Genomic DNA, 23,994 nt, shown 5'->3' with positions numbered 1-23,994 from the left:
ATTAAATAAATAAAAACATCAGCAATCTACACACAATACCCCATAATGACAAAGTGAAAAAAATATATATACATTTTTGCAAATGTATTAAATCTACAAAACAGAAATACCTTATCTACATAAGCATTCAGACCCTTTGCTATGAGAATCGAAATTGAGCTCAGGTGCATCCTGCTTCCATTGATCATCCTTGAGATGTTTCTACAACTTGATTAGAGTCCACCTTTGGTAAATTCAATTGATTGGACATGATTTGGAATGGCACACGCCTGTCTATACAAGGTCCCACAGTTGACAGTGCATGTCAGAGCAAAAACCAAGACATCAGGTCGAAGGAATTGTCCGTAGAACTCAGAGACAGGATTGTGTTGAGGTACAGATCTGGGGTAGGGTACCAAAAAATGTCTGCAGCATTGAAGGTCCCCAAGAACACAGTGGCCTCCATCATTCTTAAATGGAAGAAGTTTGGAACCACCAAGACTCTTCCTAGAGCTGGCCGCCCAGCCAAACTGAACAATCGGGGGAGAAGGACCTTGGTCAGGGAGGTGAACAAGAACCCAAAGCTCACTCTGACAGCGCTCTATTGTTCCTTTGTGCAGATGGGAGAATATTCTAGAAGGACAAGCAGCACTCCACCAATCAGGCCTTTATGGTAGTGGCCAGACGGAATCCACTCCTCAGTAAAAGGCACATGTCAGCCCGCTTGGAGTTTTCCAAAAGGCACCTAAAGACTCTCAGACAATGAGAAACAAGATTATCTGGTCTGATGAAACCAAGATTGAACTCTTTATCCTGAATGCCAAGCGCCATGTCTGGAGGAAACCTGGCACCATTTATACGGTGAAGCATGGTGGTGGCAGCATCATGCTGTGGAGTTGTTTTTCAGCGACAGGGACTGGGAGTCTAATCAGGATCGAGGCAAAGATAAACAGAGCAAAGTACAGAGAGATCCATGATGAAAACCTACTCCAGAGTGCTCAGGACCTCAGACTTGGGCGAAGGTTTTACCTTCCAACAGGACAACGACTCTATGCACACAGCCAAGACAACGCAAGAGTGGCTTCAGGACAAAGATACTGCATCTCAGTGCAAGAGGCAGTACCTGGTTCAAATCCAGGCTGCATCTGGCCATGATTGGGAGTAGGGCGGCACACAATTGGCCCAGCGTTGTCCGGGGTAGGCCGTCATTGTAAATAAGAATATGTTCATAACTGACTTGACTAGTTAAATAAAGGTTACACATAATGTCAAGATTGTGCAAAGCTGTCATCAAGGCAAACAGTGGCTGCTTTGAAGAATATAAAATATATGTTTTGGTTACTACATGATTCCATGTGTTATTTCATATTTTTGATGTATTTTTGATTATTCTACAATGTAGAAAATAGTAAAAATACATAAAAACCCTTGAATGAGTAGGTGTGGCCAAACTTTTGACTGGTACTGTACATATATTTATCAAAACCCCTGACAGTTATACACAGAGTTTATTCAGTGTTTCCAGTGGGCCCCAAAGCTATAGTGAAGGGGCTTTTCCAGGAAACCCTGGCCGTGTGCTACTTACACACTGAACCAGCATTCATAGCTCTGACAGAGACCCAAAAGGAAGATGGTGACTTACTCGTGAGTCACAGACTCAGGTTGGTGGGGGGGGGGGACCAAGATGGAGGTCAACACGTGGGCAAGAAAACAAGCAAGTATCCCTGAGTATCTCTGAAAACAAAGTCCACTCTGTCAAGATCATGTTAATCATTGACCAATGAAAGTATGGCTCCACCCCCTTTACTAAGTGTTTTGGGAGAGCCTAGGGTCCTGGTATCTGAAAGCAGATGGTGATCTGCATGAGACAATAACAATTTAGGTTATGTCTCCCTGCAGTGTGAGTAATACAGTTGTACAGAATAAATATCACCCATTAAAGCAAGGGCATTTGTCCAGATAAGCTTTAAGGGGACAAAACCTTGAAAGCTTGATGGTCACAGTGTATGACATTTTTTAATTGAAAATTAAATAACAGAGTGCCTTTCACTTTCTGGTTGTGTAATGTCAAAATGGCAGCATTGTGCTTATGTCCTTATCTTCTGTATGTTTGTTTCAAGTTTTAACAAAAGAAGTCCCATGATTTTCTAGTGTAATGTTTTATTTGCTGAAGCAAATTACCTATTAAAATACCCCCCTCTCAGTGTGTTGCAGAATGATCAGAATAAGTCATTTGTTGAAAGTCATCACGATAAACACCCAACAGATGCTCATAACTAACCAACAAAAATCTCATAAATTATTTCCTTGAATAGTTCATTAGACCAGTCTGGAACATGAGGTCACTATTCCCAGAGCTATCTTTCCATCGGAAAGAACATGTTTCCAAAGCCTTATTCCAAATGCTATTATTTGGAATGAAAACATCTCCAATAATTAGTAAAGTTAATTTACTCATCAGTTTCAAAATAAATGGGCCAAAATGCATATAATTTGTCATTTGCTATGCAGAAAAAAAGTCAGAAGGAATAGAGGAAAGGTGGGATTTGAGATCCTCTGGGAACCTTTGGGGACGCCTATAAATTAACATATTGCCATAATTGACTGTTTGAAGAGTTGTGTGTGTAGTCTCCAATCCATTATTAATAGACACCATCAAATTCACATTATCCAGGTAACACCCACCTACAATACATAATAGATAGTCTTCTCTGTCACGCTTTCACCTTTAATATACTGTATAGCTACACCTCAGCTGAATTATTCAGTCTTGCCGGGAGGGACCTTGACGTCCCACTGCCTAGTGGATAGTACTCAGAGATAATCACAGAGAATAACACAGGAACGTGTTTGGGCACCAATGCAGACAGAAATGAATACACTTTTCTTCTGTATATGCTGTCTCATAACATAGTATCAGCTATTCAGAGACTCGCTGAAAGCACAGCACATTTATTATTATCGATGTATTTTCTGTTTGGGGAAAAATAAGTATGAACAGTAGGCTTTGCTCAGCGTCCATAAACTGTTATATTATCGACTACTGTTATTATGATCAAATGTACAGCATTTGAAACGTGCCTATATTGTAACCAGTACAATATGTATCTATCTGACTGTTTGGTGTGGCACAAAGACAACCATCATAACGTTGCTGTAAATATTTACAATAGAAATACCAATCCTGGATCTTTTCAATACGTTATCTCTAAATTGACCAATTATTGAACGAACCTCATACCTTCTTATAGAAATAAGCCAATAGGTGTGATTTACTCATCCTCTGGTAACCAATCCATGAATATATGTACCCTGCAATTACCTTACTCCAACGGCATGCTGGCTCGCGTGATAGCCAATGGTGTACCAGCCTGTAAAATCTTGCTGACTTGTTTATCCAATCAGCTGTTGTGCTTGGCTTTGTTGTTGGTGATGACATGGACATATTTGTTGTTACTGGAAGGCGAGGGTAGAGCGTGGTAAGGAGGATCAGGTTTGAGCGATTGTATTCGAAATTTCGAAGAAAAAAAAACGAGGTTTTGTTTTCCTAGGTTTCAACGATAAAATAACTGAGGTGGGGTGAAGAGCGGTTATGTCGGTGAATATGGACGAACTCAGGCATCAAGTGATGATCAACCAGTTTGTTTTGACTGCTGGTTGTGCTGCTGATCAAGCGAAGCAGCTTCTTCAAGCCGCTCACTGGCAATTCGAGGTATGCGATGTGTGTGTTTATATGTTGGTTTCATAGCGATGCGGCTAACTAGCCACTTTAGAGAGCTAACAAAGGCAAAGAATGAGAAGTTCTCCGAAATTAGGGAATGGCGATTTTTTTTTTACAACCATGTAAGTAAACCCAGTCATACGACCATGCTTTTACGATGGATAATCCGGAAGACCTGGGCTAACATTAGGAAATGCGGTGTTTGCCAATCGAATTGGCTGTTCACACCAGTTAACTAGATGGGAAATTGATGCTGCTAACATTATTGTTTTGATATCTATATTTGTTACGTTGGTTATTTTATGTTAGGTTTTTCATTTTCAATATTCCTATTCAATATACATTTGCATTATCTAACTAGCCATGGTTGCAGTTGATAGTGTGATCTGATTTCTTTCAATGCCATATGAACATAATCCATCTCGAATGTCTAATTTAGCTAGATACAGTAATAATGCAACCCGGCTTTTGATAACTAACTAACTGGCCATCCAGAGAGCGAAGAAAATACCTTGAGGTTTTTGAATCCATAAGGTTAACTTTGTTTACATTCTTGACCTGACACCACCAAACACGCAGAGGCTCTTCCTGTCCAGACCCCATTGTTGTAGTAAGTAAAAGTTGTCTCAAACGTTGCCTTTGTTTTTTGAATATTGCCGCTGCTCTGAAAATGTGTAGGCTATTTAGTGTAATAGCATGTATGTTACACAGCTAGCACACACAGCAATTCATACCTCATTCCCAACAGGTATGACTTATGGCCAGTCAATACACACTTCCCATTTTGGAACAAGCTGCTACTAGTTATTACTTTCCATATTTGGCTGCGTAAGAGTAATGCACCAATAAACACACTCACAACACACATTTAAAGAACATTGTGTTTATGATTGCTTGTTGAACAAGGTTAGGGAAAGGTGACACAGCGGACCTCCTGGATTGACCCTACTCTTGTCCAGGAGTATTCATAGGGGATATCTATCTTTAGGCAGATTACGGTGCCTTATCCTTCCAGTTGTTCATATCCAGTACTCCTAGTCCATGCACACCGTATGAACAGGCGTTTCTTCTAAGCTGACACACAGCGTGACCCTTTTCAATCATGGTTTCAGCCAGAGCAGCAAGGTGGAATTGTCATTTGAATGAGCGTAATAGTAACATACCTTTTTAGTGAATACATAATTCACTACATGATATGAAAGAAAAATCCAGTTCATGTTGAAGCACACCCTAGAGTAATGTATAATGAAAAGTATGCAAGGCCACTGGTTTGAAATATTCAACAAGGCCCTAAGTATGGACAACAGAGAGATGCTGAGAAGATCTGAGGCTTCAGGCCTCTGCTTTCAGATGGTTTCCCAAACACACCTCTGCTCTGTCTAATGGCCAAGCTTTTGTTAGTGCTTACGCGCAGGCATAAGTGTCAAGGCCAGGTGGTTTGAAGGGGCTGAGGAGGCTGCTCATCTCCTCCCAAGCTTCTGAGAGCAGAGTCAGCCTGTAGCTTGATTGGAGCAGATGCATTGCAGAGACAACTTAACCTCCTCTGTGAAACCTGTCCGGCTCAAGGTCAAAGGGCTAGTTGCTGATGGCTGGGCTGAGCTCTCCCAGATGCTTTTGGCTAAGGAGTGGAGGGTCAAAACATTAGGAACACCTGCTCTTTCCATAGACTGACCAGGTAAAAGCTATGATTCCTTATTAATGTTACTTGTTAAATCCACTTCAATCAGTGTAGATGAAGTGGAGGATACAGGTTAAAGAAGGATTTTTAAGCCTTGAGACAATTGTGCAAGTGTGCCATTCAGAGGGTGAATGGGCCAGACAAAATATTTAAGTGCCTTTTGAATGGGATATGGTAGTAGGTGCCAGGCGCACCAGTTTGAGTGTGTCACAAACTGCAATGCTGCTGGGTTTTTCATCCTCAACAGTTTTCCGTGTGTATCAAGAATGGTCCACCACCCAAAGGACATCCAGCTAACTTGACACAACTGTAGGAAGCATTGGAGTCAACATGGACCAGTATCCCTGTGGAATGCTTTCGACACCTTGTAGAGTCCATGTCCCAATGAATTGAGGCTATTCTGAGGGAAAGGGGGGTGCAACTCAATATTAGGAAGATGTTCCTAATGTTTAGTGCTCTGTGTATATATATTGTATATACTGTATGTGTATATGTAGAGTCTCTATATAAAATATTTATGTATAATACAATCTCAAAATGTTAGCCTTTATTGGTTAATTGATTGTCTTTGTGGCTAGTCATCTTTCTATGATATCAGTATAATGTCCCTCTCACCTGGCTACTCATGGCTCCTGGCTACAGAGCAGGCTGTGTCGTCGTGTCTACTCATGGCTCCTGGCTACAGAGCAGGCTGTGTCGTCGTGTCTACTCCTGGCTGCAGAGCAGGCTGTGTCGTCGTGTCTACTCATGGCTCCTGGCTACAGAGCAGGCTGTGTCGTCGTGTCTACATGGCTCCTGGCTACAGAGCAGGCTGTGTCGTTGTGTCTACTCCTGGCTGCAGAGCAGGCTGTGTCGTCGTGTCTACTCATGGCTCCTGGCTGCAGAGCAGGCTGTGTCGTCATGTCTACTCATGGCTCCTGGCTGCAGAGCAGGCTGTGTCGTCATGTCTACTCATGGCTCCTGGCTACAGAGCAGGCTGTGTCGTCATATCTACTCATGGCTCCTGGCTGCAGAGCAGGCTGTGTCGTCATGTCTACTCATGGCTCCTGGCTACAGAGCAGGCTGTCGTCGTGTCGTCATGGCTCCTGGCTCAGAGCAGGCATGGCTCCTGGCTACAGAGCAGGCTGTGTCGTCATGTCTACTCATGGCTCCTGGCTACAGAGCAGGCTGTGTCGTCGTGTCTACTCATGGCTCCTGGCTACAGAGCAGGCTGTGTCGTCGTGTCTGCTCATGGCTGCAGAGCAGGCTGTGTCGTCGTGTCTGCTCATGGCTGCAGAGCAGGCTGTGTCGTCGTGTCTACTCATGGCTCCTGGCTGCAGGGCAGGCTGTGTCCATGGGCATGTTGGGTACTCTCACTCCTTCAGGGCACAGCCCCCACTCAGCCTCATTATCCCTGTTACTACACCATTATTAATGGACTTTTTTATTCTGTATCACCCTAAGTATTCTTTTTGTGTTCACCTATATTTATCCTATTTCAGGCTGTTTTTTAAAATATGTTTTTGGTATTGTTTGCTGTGCCCTCATTTAGACACCTGTTCAATTATTATGCTTTTATATAGGCCTAGTGCTGGGCTTCATTGCAGTGTTCTGTCAGTCATGTTACATAAGCAACACTGTCATGACTCTTCTCTGCTCCATTGCTAGGTTCTCTGCTCCATTGCTAGGTTCTCTGCTCCACTGCTAGGTTCTCTGCTCCATTGCTAGGTTTTCTGCTCCGTCAGGTAATGGATGCTCTCACTTAAAGCCCATGAGTAGTACTGAAACCTTTATGTCAATGCTTTTAGATATGGTGTTGCACTGTGTGTTTGTAACCTACATTATTTGTGTGTGAAACGGAACCGTTGTTGATTGTCTTGGATGTACACAGAAACACACTTAACATAAATAGACAAATAACAGTGTGATCCCAGCAGCCTGGTAGACAATGGCAGTGCAGCACATTCATGTTGATATGTGTGTCACGTTGAGCAGCAGACATTCCTGCACTACTGCTGCTGTTGTCAAACAACCACAGAGCATGGTTTGTGGGGGAGGGGTCGACTTCAGCCGTGAGGGGAAACCACACATTCATTGAAGTGTTTGCAAAGAGAGATTCTAGTGAAAGGAAATGGAGGCTAGGCAAGGGACTAAGGTTTAGCTAGACATGCTGTCATTTTAGTAGTAGGCTGCATGCAATTATTTTAATTCAGTTACTAAGACACATTCATATGAGGCGATTTGTATACGAAGGAATGACACAGCATTTGTCAATTTTCCACCTCTTAAAAAGAACATGAATCATGGGCCAGTCAGACTACGTGAATCATAAAACCGGTATCTTGCAATAAAATCTGATAAACTACTAAGGATATGTTTTGGTATGAGTGTATTTTTGTTTCCGGCCCATGGTGTCCTTACCAGGCTGGCCTTTGTGTTCACAACAGAGTGAAACAATAGAAGTAGCCTATGGATTTCCTTGTTTGTGTTCAAGGGCAGCAACTGAAAGTAGGACTGCTTGTTTACATTGTGTTTCCTCATAGCCCGTCAGAAGAAGGCTGTCACAAACAAGGTTTTATTGTGGCCTATGTGAATTGTCTCTGAGAAAATAGCACATACCCTATTCACGGTAGTTTATATAGCCTAAACTGTTTACATATCACTGAGTTGTAAACACTAGTTTTAGGTAAAGGAACAGTACTAGACTACTAGCGATTTTCTTTTCCATGCTAATTATAATTTTAAACAAGCCTGTGTAGTGTGTACATTCTCACTAAGCCTGTCTGCCACTGCCTATCTCTCCGCGTGGTTTACAAACCCTGTTTTAGACAGTGGAGGATAATAGTTTTAACCCCAGAGTCATGTGATCTACTTGTACCAACTGACCCATAGGCCGATGTTAGCAGAGGGGGATGGGGTCAGACTCTCCACGGTGAGCGGATTGGAAGGTGAAATGTGTAACTACTGTTTTGTGGTCTGCAAACTAAAGATGGGCATGAGTACTGGAACGGACGTCAAAACTCAATATTTAACCAGAGATTATACTTTTTTTTTATACTGTAGAACTATTTGGTCCATTTTTTTTGTTGACTCTGTTAGATTTGTGCATTTGCGTAACACAACAAAAAATAAACCAAGCCAAGCATTACAAAGTTCTGCTCCCTAAATTCCCTTTACCCTCCTTGTCTCACTCACTCAGTTGTGTTCTGACCCGCTCCCTCTAGACACGCGTGACTAGTGCACACACAAGCTCCCGTTAGGCCTACAGAAATAAACGTCTATAAAAACAGATCTAACTGATGGGATACACAAGCTACATTCCTTGCCAAATGACATCAGTCAACCAATCCATTTTGAATTTGTGATAAAACTGAAGTAGGGAAATATGTGTTCCAACAATGCGCTGCAATTTTGTAATAATCGCGTCATTTTCCGCTTTAATATGCTGCATTGCGGTTGTCACTAGTTACCACAAAGTCAAAATTGACTGTACTGAACAATTCATGAAAACAAAAAAATCGCTTTTTGGTCTTAAGGTTAGGCATAAGGTTCGGTTTAAAATCTGATTTTAAGAAGAGACGTTGTAGAAACAGGCATAGTTTATTTTTTATTTAACTAGGCAAGTCAGTTAAGAACAAATTCTTATTTACAATGACGGCCTTACCCGGACGACGTTGTGCCAATTGTGCGCTGCCCAATGGGACTCCCAATCACGGCCGGTTGTGATACAGCCTGGAATCGAACCATGGTCTGTAGTGACCCCTCTAGCACTGAGATGCAGTGCCTTAATTAAACCTCTGCCCCACTCGAAAGCCTGACCTTGTGGCTGTGGTAACTAGTGACGACCCCACTTTGAACTGCTAGTGCCATTTTAGGATTGGTTAGCCTTGGCTAAATATACCCCCCCCCCATAAACATATTTCAGATTCTACTCTGAAATATGCTACAGCATTAGTTTGAGAAAGACCGAGCGTATTTTCACCAGCATCATTAAGCCTAGGCCTACCAAACAGATGTCATGGTCATAATTCATCCCATTGCAGTGTTCAAAGTGGAATTGTTATTCCATTTAGAAAATTCCAAAGAACAGGCAGAATAAACTAGACAACAGTCTATATCAAAAGAAAAATACATATTTTGGTTTGTAACTCTTTTAAATGATCAGATGTGCATCACTTCACACTATTCGGTTCTATTTGATTCTGTTATATTACATTTGAGTCATTTAGCAGATGCTCTTATCCAGAGCAATTAGGCTTAAGTGTCTTGCTCTTGGTTACATCGACAGATTTATTTTCTCACCAAGTCAGCTCGGGATTCAAACCAGCAACCTTTCGGTTACTGGCCCAATGCTCTTAACTGCTACTATAAAATAGATGTGTCTTGACTGATAAGGGCTCGGGAAATAAAAGTCTTGTCTGCTAAATTAACAAAACAAGGCTATGCCATTGCACAGCTATATGCTTCTACAAGAAAGTGCCACACTGTGGAGGTTACTACCTTTTTGAAGATTGAGTTCCAATATATAATACAACCACTTGATATTACAGGTTCAGTAAATGTATCTTAAATAGCCTTTTTTAATTGATTCAATATACACTGAGTGTACAAAACATTATGAACACCAGCTCTGACCAGATGAATCCAGGTGAACGCTATGATCCCTAATTGATGTCACCTGTTAAATCCACTTCAATCAGTGTAGAGGAAGGGGAGGAGGCATGTTAAATACGTTTTTTTTAAAGCCCGGAGACAATTGAGATGGTTTGTGTCAAGAACTGCAACGCTGGTGGGTTTTTACATGTTCAACAGTTTTCTGTGTATCAAGAATAGTCTACCACCCAAAGGACATCCAGCCAACTGGACACAACTGTGGGAAGCATTGGAGACATGGGCCATATTCCCTGTGGAACACTTTCCACACCTTGTAGAGTCCATGCCCCGACGAATTGAGGCTGTTCTGAGGGCAAAGGGGGTGGGGGGTTGGGGGGGGTCATTCGCAACTCAATATTAGAAAAGTATTCTTAATTTTTTTGTGCACTCAGTGTATATATGAGGCAATTTAGCAATTAGGATTTGTTATCTTCACTGGTTCTGATAAATTACGCTTTGTTGCGCACTGTTGGCATAGCTAACTGCACACATTTTTTCCAGTGTGGGCCTTGTGTTCTAAAAGTATTTTTTTCCCGAATATTCAGAAAAAAATAATGCGAGTACTTGAACACTCAAAGGTCAAATGCCCACCTTACCCCAAATGGCAGTTCAAGTGCTCACAATGTTCTCACAGACAATTTCCTCTCTTCCCCTCGTTCTGTCTCTCTCTCTCCCTCCACAGACAGCCTTAAGCTCCTTTTTCCAGGAGGCCAACATCCCTAGTCACCACCACCAGATGGTAAGTGCATTTTGTTCCCCTTAAAAAAGAAAAAAGGGCTTACGGCATGTATTACATTCTGTCAGTGTGGTCAGGGAGCTAATTTACGGCATGGCTGCAGCGTCAGTAACCAGGCCAGTCTGCTCCTCCTCTTCAGTCAGACAGACAGAGGGACAGATTCACCAACAGGACAGGACTAGAGCCATGGGCATAGTAATACAGCTGTGTCTGGCAGAGTGACATCACTGGAGTTATCGCTCCTGAGTAGTAAAGTCTACATCCTGCTGTACTACTCCACGGTGCTTATTGGTTTTCAACACTGCCTTTTAGGGTAAACTTACTTAAGATATACTGCCACATGGACCGGCACCATGCTTTTTAGTGCAACATATGTTTCATATCATGAATTCTTAAACCCTACACAATATTTTGAAACCTTTTCCTTCAACATGTATTGCATGAAAATATGCATTGTTATGCCAACTCCGGTTGTCAGGTACAGCCAAGTAGCTGGGTCCCAATAGCTAATTTAACCGCAATGATAGCAATGGCACAAGGCTGGCCCCTGTCCTTGGCTCAAGCCAATTTACGCAATGCTATTCCCTAACGGCTATAGTGATCATGTGGTCCGTGCATGAAACCATTTCTGCTTCAACTGACCAGTAAAAGCCCTGGAGCGGCGAGCTGGAAATGTAATGTAATGTTTACCACATGGAGGCTGTGCTGTGAGCATGCAGTGTTGACGTGTACACTGAACCCAGCCATCCCCTTATCATCTGTCTGTTGCTGCTCTGCTGCTACAACACTTTTGGTTTTCTCTCTTCTTTCCCTTCCTCTTGGGTGGGAGGAGTATGTTCGAGCTTGAGCGAGAGGAAGTGTGTGAGTGGCGGGGGCCAGGGTTTGTTATTATTTTCGGTGCAGCCATTACATCATACCGCTGGAGGGTGTTTGTGAGTGTATGTGTACAAGTGTGTTTGTGTGTGAGGCGGGCATGTGCATGCTGGGAGGAGGAGTGATGTAAGAGAGCTATCTGCTACAGAGGAGGAGGAAGGGCTGTTAAAGGATAGAGCGAGAGAGGACGAGGCAATCATCAGCAGCTGCAAGCCATCTCCATGTATTGTGGGTGTTAGTCCCCCCTCTCTCTCTAGGTTGCCCTGCACTCTCCTTGGGGCCTGGGGGAGCCACAGGGGAAACAGTGGGTGTGGGGAAGATAGAGCTCCGTGTAGCAACAATAATGTACACAACACTGCCCTCAATCAAACACTATTGACTATACAGGGAGAACAAAGATGTGTATATGTAAAGGACTCTTATAGCCTTAAACCTACACCGAAGGGTCACATTTCCACAACCACTTGACATCCAGGGTTGCATTGCTTGTTGTAAACATGGGGCTGGGTTTTTCTTTATTTAATTAGGCCTAGTACTTGACCTGAGAACAAATCAAATCAAATGTATTTATATAGCCCTTCGTACATCAGCTGATATCTCAAAGTGCTGTACAGAAACCCAGCCTAAAACCCCAAACAGCAAGCAATGCAGGTGTAGAAGCACGGTGGCTAGAAAAAACTCCCTAGAAAGGCCAAAACCTAGGAAGAAACCTAGAGAGGAACCAGGCTATGTGGGGTGGCCAGTCCTCTTCTGGCTGTGCCGGGTGGAGATTATAACAGAACATGGCCAAGATGTTCAAATGTTCATAAATGACCAGCATGGTCAAATAATAGTAAGGCAGAACAGTTGAAACTGGAGCAGCAGCATGGCCAGGTGGACTGGGGACAGCAAGGAGTCATCATGTCAGGTAGTCCTGGGGCATGGTCCTAGGGCTCAGGTCCTCCGAGAGAGAGAAAGAAAGAAGGAGAGAATTAGAGAAAACACACTTAGATTCACACAGGACACCGAATAGGACAGGTGAAGTACTCCAGATATAACAAACTGACCCTAGCCCCCCGACACAAACTACTGCAGCATAAATACTGGAGGCTGAGACAGGAGGGGTCAGGAGACACTGTGGCCCCATCTGAGGACACCCCCGGACAGGGCCAAACAGGAAGGATATAACCCCACCCACTTTGCCAAAGCACAGCCCCCACACCACTAGAGGGATATCTTCAACCACCAACTTACCATCCTGAGACAAGGCTGAGTATAGCCCACAAAGATCTCCGCCACGGCACAACCCAAGGAGGGGGGGGGTGCCAACCCAGACAGGATGACCACAACAGTGAATCAACCCACTCAGGTGACGCACCCCCTGCAGGGACGGCATGAGAGAGCCCCAGTAAGCCAGTGACTCAGCCCCTGTAATAGGGTTAGAGGCAGAGAATCCCAGTGGAAAGAGGGGAACCGGCCAGGCAGAGACAGCAAGGGCGGTTCGTTGCTCCAGAGCCTTTCCGTTCACCTTCCCACTCCTGGGCCAGACTACACTCAATCATATGACCCACTGAAGAGATGAGTCTTCAGTAAAGACTTAAAGGTTGAGACCGAGTTTGCGTCTCTGACATGGGTAGGCAGACCGTTCCATAAAAATAGAGCTCTATAGGAGAAAGCCCTGCCTCCAGCTGTTTGCTTAGAAATTCTAGGGACAATTAGGAGGCCTGCGTCTTGTGACCGTAGCGTACGTGTAGGTATGTACGGCAGGACCAAATCAGAGAGATAGGTAGGATCAAGCCCATGTAATGCTTTGTAGGTTAGCAGTAAAACCTTGAAATCAGCCCTTGCTTTGACAGGAAGCCAGTGTAGAGAGGCTAGCACTGGAGTAATATGATAAAAAATTTTGGTTCTAGTCAGGATTCTAGCAGCCGTATTTTGCACTAACTGAAGTTTATTTAGTGCTTTATCCGGGTAGCCGGAAAATAGAGCATTGCAGTAGTCTAACCTAGAAGTGACAAAAGCATGGATTCATTTTTCTGCATCATTTTTGGACAGAAAGTTTCTGATTTTTGCAATATAGATGGAAAAAAGCTGTCCTCGAAATGGTCTTGATATGTTCTTCAAAAGAGAGATCAGGGTCCAGAGTAACGCCGAGGTCCTTCACAGTTTTATTTGAGACGACTGTACAACCATTAAGATTAATTGTCAGATTCAACAGAAGATCTCTTTGTTTCTTGGGACCTAGAACAAGCATCTCTGTTTTGTCCGAGTTTAATAGTAGAACGTTTGCAGCCATCCACTTCCTTATGTCTGAAACACATGCTTCTAGCGAGGGCAATTTTGGGGCTTCACCATGTTTCATTGAAATGTACAGCTGTGTGTCATCTGCATAGCAGTGAAAGTTAACATTATGTTTTCGAATAACATCCCCAAGAGGTAAAATGTATAGTGAAAACAATAGTGGTCCTAAAACAGAACCTTGAGGAACACCGAAATTTACAGTTGATTTGTCAGAGGACAAACCATTCACAGAGACAAACTGATATCTTTCCGACAGATAAGATCTCAACCAGGCCAGAACATGTCCGTGTAGACCAATTTGGGTTTCCAATCTCTCCAAAAGAATGTGGTGATCGATGGTATCAAAAGCAGCACTAAGGTCTAGGAGCACGAGGACAGATGCAGAGCCTCGGTCCGATGCCATTAAAATGTCATTTACCACCTTCACAAGTGCCGTCTCAGTGCTATGATGGGGTCTAAAACCAGACTGAAGCATTTTGTATACATAGTTTGTCTTCAGGAAGGCAGTGAGTTGCTGCGCAACAGCCTTCTCTAAAATGTTTGAGAGGAATGGAAGATTCGATATAGGCCGATAGTTTTTTATATTTTCTGGGTCAAGGTTTGGCTTTTTCAAGAGAGGCTTTATTACTGCCACTTTTAGTGAGTTTGGTACACATCCAGTGGATAGAGAGACATTTATTATGTTCAACATAGGAGGGCCAAGCACAGGAAGCAGCTCTTTCAGTAGTTTAGTTGGAATAGGGTCCAGTATGCAGCTTGACGGTTTAGAGGCCATGATTATTTTCATCATTGTGTCGAGATATAGTACTAAAACACTTGAGCGTGTCTCTCTTGATCCTAGGTCCTGGCAGAGTTGTGCAGACTCAGGACAACTGAGGTTTGGAGGAATACGCAGGTTTAAAGAGGAGTCCGTAATTTGCTTTCTAATAATCATAATCTTTTCCTCAAAAAAGTTAATGAATTTATCACTGCTAAAGTGAAAGTCATCCTCTCTTGGGGAATGCTGCTTTTTAGTTAGCTTTGCGACAGTATCAAAAAGGAATTTCGGATTGTTCTTATTTTCCCCAATTAAGTTAGAAAAATAGGATGATCGAGCAGCAGTGAGGGCTCTTCGATACTGCACGGTACCGTCTTTCCAAGCTAGTCGGAAGACTTCCAGTTTGGTGTGGTGCCATTTCCGTTCCAATTTTCTGGAAGCTTGCTTCAGAGCTCGGGTATTTTCTGTGTACCAGGGAGCTAGTTTCTTATGAGAAATGTTTTTAGTTTTTAGCGGTGCAACTGCATCTAGGGTATTGCGCAAGGTTAAATTGAGATCCTCAGTTAGGTGGTTAACTGATTTTTGTCCTCTCGCGTCCTTGGGTAGGCAGAGGGAGTCTGGAAGGGCATCAAGGAATCTTTGTGTTGTCTGTGAATTTATAGCACGACTTTTGATGGTCCTTGGTTGGGGTCTGAGCAGATTATTTGTTGCAATTGCAAACGTAATAAAATGGTGGTCCGATAGTCCAGGATTATGAGGAAAAACATTAAGATCCACAACATTTATTCCATGGGACAAAACTAGGTCCAGCGTATGACTGTGACAGTGAGTGGGTCCAGAGACATGTTGGACAAAACCCACTGAGTCGATGATGGCCCCGAAAGCCTTTTGGAGTGGGTCTGTGGACTTTTCCATGTGAATATTAAAGTCACCAAAGATTAGAATATTATCTGCTATGACTACAAGGTCCGATAGGAATTCAGGGAACTCATTGAGAAACGCTGTATATGGCCCAGGAGGCCTGTAAACAGTAGCTATAAAAAGTGATTGAGTAGGCTGCATAGATTTCATGACTAGAAGCTCAAAAGACGAAAACATCTTTTTTTTTTTTTTTTTTGTAATTTGAAATTTGCTATCGTAAATGTTAGCAACACCTCCGCCTTTGCGGGATGCACGGGGGATATGGTCACTAGTGTAGCTAGGAGGTGAGGCATCATTTAAAACAGTAAATTCATCAGGTTTAAGCCATGTTTCAGTCAGTCCAATCACATCAAGATTATGATCAGTGATTCGTTCATTGACTATAATTGCCTTTGAAGTAAGGGATCTAACATTAAGTAGCCCTATTTTGAGATGTGAGGTATCATGATCTCTTTCAGTAATGACAGGAATGGAGGTGGTCTTTATCCTAGTGAGATTGCTAAGGCGAACACCGCCATGTTTAGTTTTGCCCAACCTAGGTCGAGGCACAGACACGGTCTCAATGGTGATAGCTGAGCTGACTACACTGACTGTGCTAGTGGCAGACTCCACTATGCTGGCAGGCTGGCTAACAACCTGCTGCCTGGCCTGCACCCTATTTCATTGTGGAGCTAGAGGAGTTAGAGCCCTGTCTATGTTGGTAGATAAGATGAGAGCACCCCTCCAGCTAGGATGGAGTCCATCACTCCTCAGCAGGTCAGGCTTGGTCCTGTTTGTGGGTGAGTCCCAGAAAGAGGGCCAGTTATCTACAAATTCTATCTTTTGGGAGGGGCAGAAAACAGTTTTCAACCAGCGATTGAGTTGTGAGACTCTGCTGTAGAGCTCATCACTCCCCCTAACTGGGAGGGGGCCAGAGACAATTACTCGATGCCGACACATCTTTCTAGCTGACATGCACGCAGAAGCTATGTGATCTCTGACTGTTTCATCCTAACATCGTTGGTGCCGACGTGGATAACAATATCTCTATACTCTCTGCATTCGCCAGTTTTAGCTTTAGCCAGCACCATCTTCAGATTAGCCTTAACATTGGTAGCCCTGCCCCCTGGTAAACAGTGTATGATCGCTGGATGATTCGTTTTAAGTCTAATACTGCGGGTAATGGAGTCGCCAATGACTAGAGTTTTCAATTTGTCAGAGCTAATGGTGGGAAGCTTCGGCGTCTCAGACCCCGTAACGGGAGGAGTAGAGACCAGAGAAGACTCGGCCTCTGACTCCGACCCGCTGCTTAATGGGGAAAACCGGTTGAAAGTTTCTGTCGGCTGGTTGAGCTTTCCTACAGCATTTCCTTCCAGAAACCGTGAGAAAGTTGTCCGGCTGCGGGGACTGTGCCAGGGATTTATACTACTATCTTTACTTACTGGTGGCACAGACGCTGTTTCATCCTTTCCTACACTGAAATTACCCTTGCCTAACGATTGCGTCTTGAAGCTGGGCTTGTAGCACAGCTATCCTCGCCGTAAGGCGAGTACAGCGACAAGTCATAATAAGTAAGTCCTAGAGAGGATGACATTCCTATATCGATTTAATTACATTGTTTCTTTTCATTACTCTGTACATAATGTAATTAATGGAAAGTGGGTAGTGCACTGTGGTGGTGGTGGTAGTAGGGGTGGTGGTTGTGGTGGTGGTGGTAGTCGTAGTAGTTGTGGTGGTAGTCGTAGTAGATGTAGTTGTTGTGGTGGTAGTAGTGGTTGTGGTAGCGCATGGTAGCACATGACATTTGTCATATCACCTATTTCCCCTCTGATGTGTGAGCCCATGAGGGATGTAACTTTTTGTTGCTGTGGGGCAGTACAAGCTCTACCCTGCCCCTTCTGATGACAAAACAAGTAACCATAAATACTGTAGGAGAAGTTCTGGTTTGAGCCCATAGCCTGGCCAAATATAATGATTTACTCCTTTACTAGGACCTTCCTATAAACTAATTAAACTGCTACCACAACTATTACCACCACTACTATTATCACGACTACTACAATCACTACTATTATCACGACTACTACAATCACTACTATTATCCCTACTACTACTATTATCCATACTACTACTACTACTACTATTATCATACTACTACTACTACTACTATTATCCATACTACTACTACTATCCCTACTACTACTATTATCAATACTACTATCACTACTACTACTACTACTACTATTATTATCACTACCACTACTATTATCCCTACTACTACTACTACTACTACTATTATCACTACCACTACTATTACCATCACTACCACTACTATTATCCCTACTAATACTATTATCACTCCTGCTACTATTATCCCTACTACTACAACAATCACTACTATTATCCCTACTACAACTACTATTATCACTACCAGTACTATTATCCCTACTACAACTACTATTATCACTATCACCACTACCACTACTATTAACATCACTGTTATCCCTACTATTACCACCACTACTATTATCCCTACTACTACTATTATCACTACTACCACTACTATTACCACCACTATTATCCCTACTACAACTACTATTATCACTACCACTATTACCATCACTACTATTATCCCTACTACTACTATTATCACTACTACCACTACTATTACCACCACTATTATCCCTACTACAACTACTATTATCACTACCACTATTACCATCACTACTATTATCCCTACTATTACCACCACTACTATTATCCCTACAACTACTATTATCATTACCACTATTACCATCACCACTATTATCCCTACTATTACCACCACTACTATTATCCCTACTACAACTACTATTATCACTATCACCACTACCACTACTATTATCACCACTACCACTACTATTACCATCACTATTATCCCTACTACAACTACTATTATCACTACCACTATTACCATCACTACTATTATCCCTACTATTACCACCACTACTATTATCCCTACTACTACTATTATCACTACCACTATTATCCCTACTACTACTACTATTATCAGTACCACTACTATTATCACCACCACTACTACTAATTTCACTATCACTACTTTTATCCCTACAACCACTATTACTATTATCACTATTATCACTACCACTACTACTATTATCACTACCACTACTACTATTATCACTATCACTACCACTACTACTATTATCCCTACCACTGCTATTATAACTACTACTATTATTACTACTACAATTATCCCTACCACTACTACTATTATCCCTACTACTATCATCCCTACCACTACTACTATCATCATCCCTACCACTACTACTATCATCATCCCTACCACTACTACTATTATCCCTACTACTACTATTATCCCTACTACTACTATTATCCCTACTACTACTATTATCCCTACTACTACTATTATCCCTACCACTATTATCCCTACCACTATCTCTACTATTATTATCCCTACTATTATTATCATCCCTACTACTATTATCATCCCTACTACTTCTACTATTATCCCTACTACTATTATCCCTACTACTATTATCCCTACCCCTACTACTATTATCATCCCTACTACTATTATCATCCGTAGTACTACTACTATTATCCCCACTACTACTACTACTATTATCAATACTACTAACCCTACTACTACTATCCCTACCACTACTATTATTATCCCTACTACTTCTACTACTATTATCACTACCACTATTACTATTATCCCTACCACTATTGTAAACATCAAGGATGATATCGCAACATTTGAAAGTATGTGGTGTTCAAAACTCCTTGTGAATGTGTGTATGTGTTTTGTGCGGCAGATGGGGTCCAGTCCAGACCTGCCCTTCCTCTCAGCCAAACATGCTAGACAAGGCCCCAGCCCCACCCTCCCAGCACAGCACTGTAGCTAAACACTGCCCAGCATACGGTTGTCATTGTTATTGTTCTGTCTACCTACTCACTGCTTCACTAGGACCAAGCCTTATAGCTGGATCTGGACAGTCTAAGCAGCTGTATTGCTTCTGGGTCGACTTCATTGCTTTATAGCTAAATTTGATCACTTGACTAGATAACCCATATTTGAATATCTCTCCTTTACTATTAATTTCCATAAAAAACAAGTTAAATAATTCACAGCTTAAAGATGAACTCAGTCACGTCTCTCCCATGAAAAACAGGAAACCCCCTGTATGGACCACCATCTTGGGTCCTGCAGGAGGGGCAGTTTCAGTGTGGTCAACCATCAGACCCCGACAGACAAACCATGCTTGTCCATCTCCTTACTGCTGCAGCTGCTGCTCACTCTGACAGACCAGTCACCTCACATCAACATTAAGACTGTGCCTCACTTCCTCACGATACTCAATACTATACTGTATACTGCACTACACTCTGCTCCCTCCACTTTCAAAATGTCTAGTCTTAGCTAGCTATGACCATGCCTGCCCCAGGCTCTAATCTGGTTTGGTGACCTAATTTACCTTTTCAACTTCAGACACCTCTTTCATACTATTAGATCCACGGCCCCTCATGTCAGAAGGGCCGTGGCTGTGTGTTAGAAATAAAACAGCCCTGACCTCCTGCTGCAATGCTAAGAAGTCCTCTGTCCTGTAATGGCTGCTAGCCTGCTACCTGATCCCTGTTGGTGGTGGGGGTGTTTCTATCCTGAGGCACCACACTCAGTCTTACAAATTATAAAGCCATTCATGGCCTCAGTGGGGACATCTGACATTTTGTGCAACTGCACAGCATGTTAAGCTGCCATGTTTACCACAGTGAATGGATGTAGGTGGCTGCAGGGTTTAGAAACCTTGTCTTCACAATGTTCAGCAGTTGTACTGCACACAATGCCCAAGTCTACAAGTGAACTGCCTCCCACAACAGTAACTAACTAGTCTAGGCTATTTGTTTTATGAACTCACCAATCATGCCTTCTATTGGTACATAGAGTTCACAGCAGGCAGCAGCAATGGAAGCACCCCATGGGGACCAAATCATTGGGACAGAATGTTAAAATGAAGTGTTTGCATTCAACTCAATGTAAGTCACTCATTTTAAACCCCACGTGTCTTCTGTTTTCCAGATGTGCACTCCAAGAAACACCCCAGCCACGCCGCCTAACTTCCCGACACCATCACCATGTTCTCCAAGCTGAGGGCGTCAGACTGCTCGGGGAGCTCCGGAGGCGGAGGTCCCACCCAGGTGTCCATGGCCTGCTCCCCCCCCTCCTCCACAGCTGGCTTCGGATCCTTCTGGGCCTCATCACCCCCCAACCACCAGCCCGTCTGGCTGCCCCCCTCCTCGCCCACAGGCCACCACATGCACCAGTACCAGCACCAGCACCACCACCACATGCACCAGACCCCCATGTGGCCCCCTGTGTCCCAGCCCGGCAGCGCCCAGCAGACCCCTGTTATATCGGTCCTGCATGGCCAGAGATGAGACTCTACCCAGGTGTGGGAGGGAGGGAGGGGGCCGGGGAGGATAGTGTGGGGCTGTGCTGGGCGGGGCTATGTGCAGCCTAATGAATCTACTAGGTGGGTTGGGTGTCAGGATTAAAGGGTCTTGTTGGCCAAGGGGAAAATACACGCTACTGTTGTTTTCCTTCCTTTCTTTCTGTTTTTCTAAAATGACGTTCTCCTTCTTTGGAGGACGTCTGTCTCTGCTCTCTCTCTTCGTCATAACTCATCAAAGCCTGGGAAGAACCGGGAGAGAACCACTAATAACAATATGAGGAAGTGGAATATAACGAAGGGGGTGGAGTCTCTAACCCCCCCCCCCCAAGGACTCTGGGAAAGGCAGTTTTCTTTGTCAATGCTAGTTGAGCCCTGGACCCAGCAGAGCACTTAGGATAGGAGCCATGTGATCTGCTAAAGTGCTTGATTATTGGCTGTTTTTCAAAACTCTTCTCTCCCTTGGGGTTCAATAACGCTCCAGAGATGTGACCAGATTTCACAATAACCAGCAGACAAAATCAAAATGGGACTGCAACACAAATGATGATGGTTTTGTGTTCTCGGCTGATCTTATGGCCCAGAAAAAACATTTTTCAATATTGTTTGTGGTATGGGGATCTGTATTGTACAGATCATGGAGAAACACTGTAGCCATTTTGTCAAGTTTCATGTAGCCATGTATCCCTTTTTAAAATGTCTATTTTGTAAGTACTATGTAGCTTAGTGAAACCTGACTCAGTGGCTCCACTGCATGCTGTTGTCTGAGAAGTGGGCTTTTCAGTATGTGTGGACTCGAAGCTTTGGTTTTAAACCTTCACATCAGAAGTGTTTTTAAGGAGACATGTAAAGAAATGTTAATACTGTAATTCAGTTTGTGTTGAGACACAGCAAAGTATGCAATCATTTGATGGAAGCCTGAAGCCAGTTTAAAGGCTGATGCATTTTTATCATTGTATTTGGGAACATTTTCTACCTATGGATGTCAAAGGCACTGCATCTCAGTTCTAGAGGCGTCACTACAGACCCTGGTTTGATTCCAGGCTGTATCACAACCGGCCGTGATTGGGAGTCCCATAGGGTGGCGCACAATTGGCCCAGCATCGTTGGGGTTTGGCCAGGGTATGCAGTCACTGTAAATAAGAATTTGTTCTTAACTGACTTGCCTTGTCAACTTTCTTTTGACTGATAATGTAAACTGGTTTTCAGTGACAATTATGGAAACATCTTCTGAACTCCATTGTAAATAAAGGCTCAGCAGAAACAAAGTGCAAAAACGTTGAACTCCGTAACCTGGCTGGGGACGAGATTGAGATCTCAGTTATCTGTCAACACTGAACTTAATCTGGTTTGCAAATGTTTTGACTAATTTAGATGGGTGTGAGCCATCAGTAGGCTATCTCTTCAGGTTTCTATGGGGAGTGGAGGCCCACTCAGTGATTTACTACACAACCTCTAGCAGAAGATCAACTGGTCCTACCTCTGGTTAAATGGGAGAGGCCGAATGTATTCCCTGCAGAAACAGTCGGTTTCAATGGGTCAGATTAGCAGAATCTCTCCTAGTGCTCAAAACGTGTGTAATTCCCTCCGTTAGAATAGTGGCTGATTGACTGATGATGAATTGAGTGTCTTGTCAACTATAGAATTATGAATTTAGTACGGGTTGCAAATATTTACTAAATGATTGTTCAGGCAATGTTTACATATGAGATTCAGTGTACTGATGAACAATGCTTCATAACCCAGAGTCTTACTTATAGGTGAGCTCTTCATACAACAGCCCATGTCAGAACATTTGCAAATCTATCAATGGTGACAGATGGAAAGGTATCCATTTTCACCATCATTCTCATTATAATTATCACAATAAAGAGGGAATAGGGAGGTCTGAACAGGTTGCAGTTGTATACAGAGGGTACTTTATCTGAAATAATGTCACATTCATTCATGCCCTCAATAAATGATGCTTTAATATTATGCCTGCCTGCCACGTCTTCACTCAGACAATCATATTCACACGATCCCTCTGGTTGAATACATGTCAAATCACATTTGTCAAGCTGTGACCTTTGTGAGGATGATTTTATAATGTACAATATGGACAGTCGTGTAACATTGGCCAGATGCCACCTGGCCAATGTGGACCCTTGTCAATGTCACCAGAAAGAAGGGACACTGCTCCACTGTGCTGCCATGTGGTCTGTTCTGGTTCTAAATCCATGGATCTTTTCAGATGGACATTAGAAACTCAACGGTGGTTCCTCTTGGGGTGTTCATATCACCACCTCATTCATTAACTCATGTGTTCTATTAAGGGGAACGTTTGTCAACTGCATGAGTTTTGGTTGGTGATTTTCCAGTTCTGTGTTTTTAACAAGGTGGGAGTGGAGGGTGGTCCCATAATGAGTGTTTCCTGCTGTGTGGATTACTGGCTCCTCCTCAGTATTGTTGTGGTAACTAACACACCCAGACACAGTAGTGTTGGGGGATTATGGTTCCTGTGGTGATGTGACCCGGTCTCCATTCTCCTGCCACAGCTTTGGAATTCATCAACATATTTTAAAAGGCTCTCATGAATCTCGGTCAACAGTAGACCATTTGGTCCCCCGTGATATCTGTACAAACTGGGTGTTATGAAATGTTCGAACGTCATGTTCACCCATACAAGATGTGCAGAATGCAGAAGTCAAACGCCAAGCAATTTGCAGTGCACTTGAGTAACACAAGAACTTCTCATGGACCCTCATTTACATCTCTCTAATCCGGCTTTTTATATAGATATTTCTGTACTGTGTTTATTTCCCCTGTTGAAATGTGTATTTATATGTTTAATAAAATAAGGTATGATCTGCTAAGTGTTGGAGTTGTTCTGTGGTCTTGTTTTTGCTGAGAATAATTGTTGTGCTTTTATGAAATATGGTTGCTAAGGCACATTTGAACACATCATAGCAGTAACTTTGCTTT

At 43.1% G+C, this 23,994-nt stretch overlaps 1 long non-coding RNA gene and 1 pseudogene across 1 annotated transcript in view; both read left to right on the top strand.

Moving 5' to 3' along the window:
* Positions 1-23,885, top strand: part of LOC127930047 (uncharacterized) — a 43,819-nt gene extending 19,934 nt beyond the window's left edge. Inside the window, exon 2 of the long non-coding RNA XR_008136614.1 lies at positions 23,409-23,885. This is a non-coding gene — a long non-coding RNA (uncharacterized LOC127930047). The remainder of the gene's footprint in view (positions 1-23,408) is intronic.
* On the top strand, positions 3,400-23,885 carry LOC118384706 (UBA-like domain-containing protein 2; annotated as a pseudogene).
* Positions 23,886-23,994: the final 109 nt, after the last annotated feature.

This window comes from Oncorhynchus keta, chromosome 5 (genome assembly GCF_023373465.1).
Source record: "Oncorhynchus keta strain PuntledgeMale-10-30-2019 chromosome 5, Oket_V2, whole genome shotgun sequence".
NCBI lineage: Eukaryota > Metazoa > Chordata > Actinopteri > Salmoniformes > Salmonidae > Oncorhynchus > Oncorhynchus keta.
This window is presented reverse-complemented; position numbering and strand designations above follow the sequence as displayed.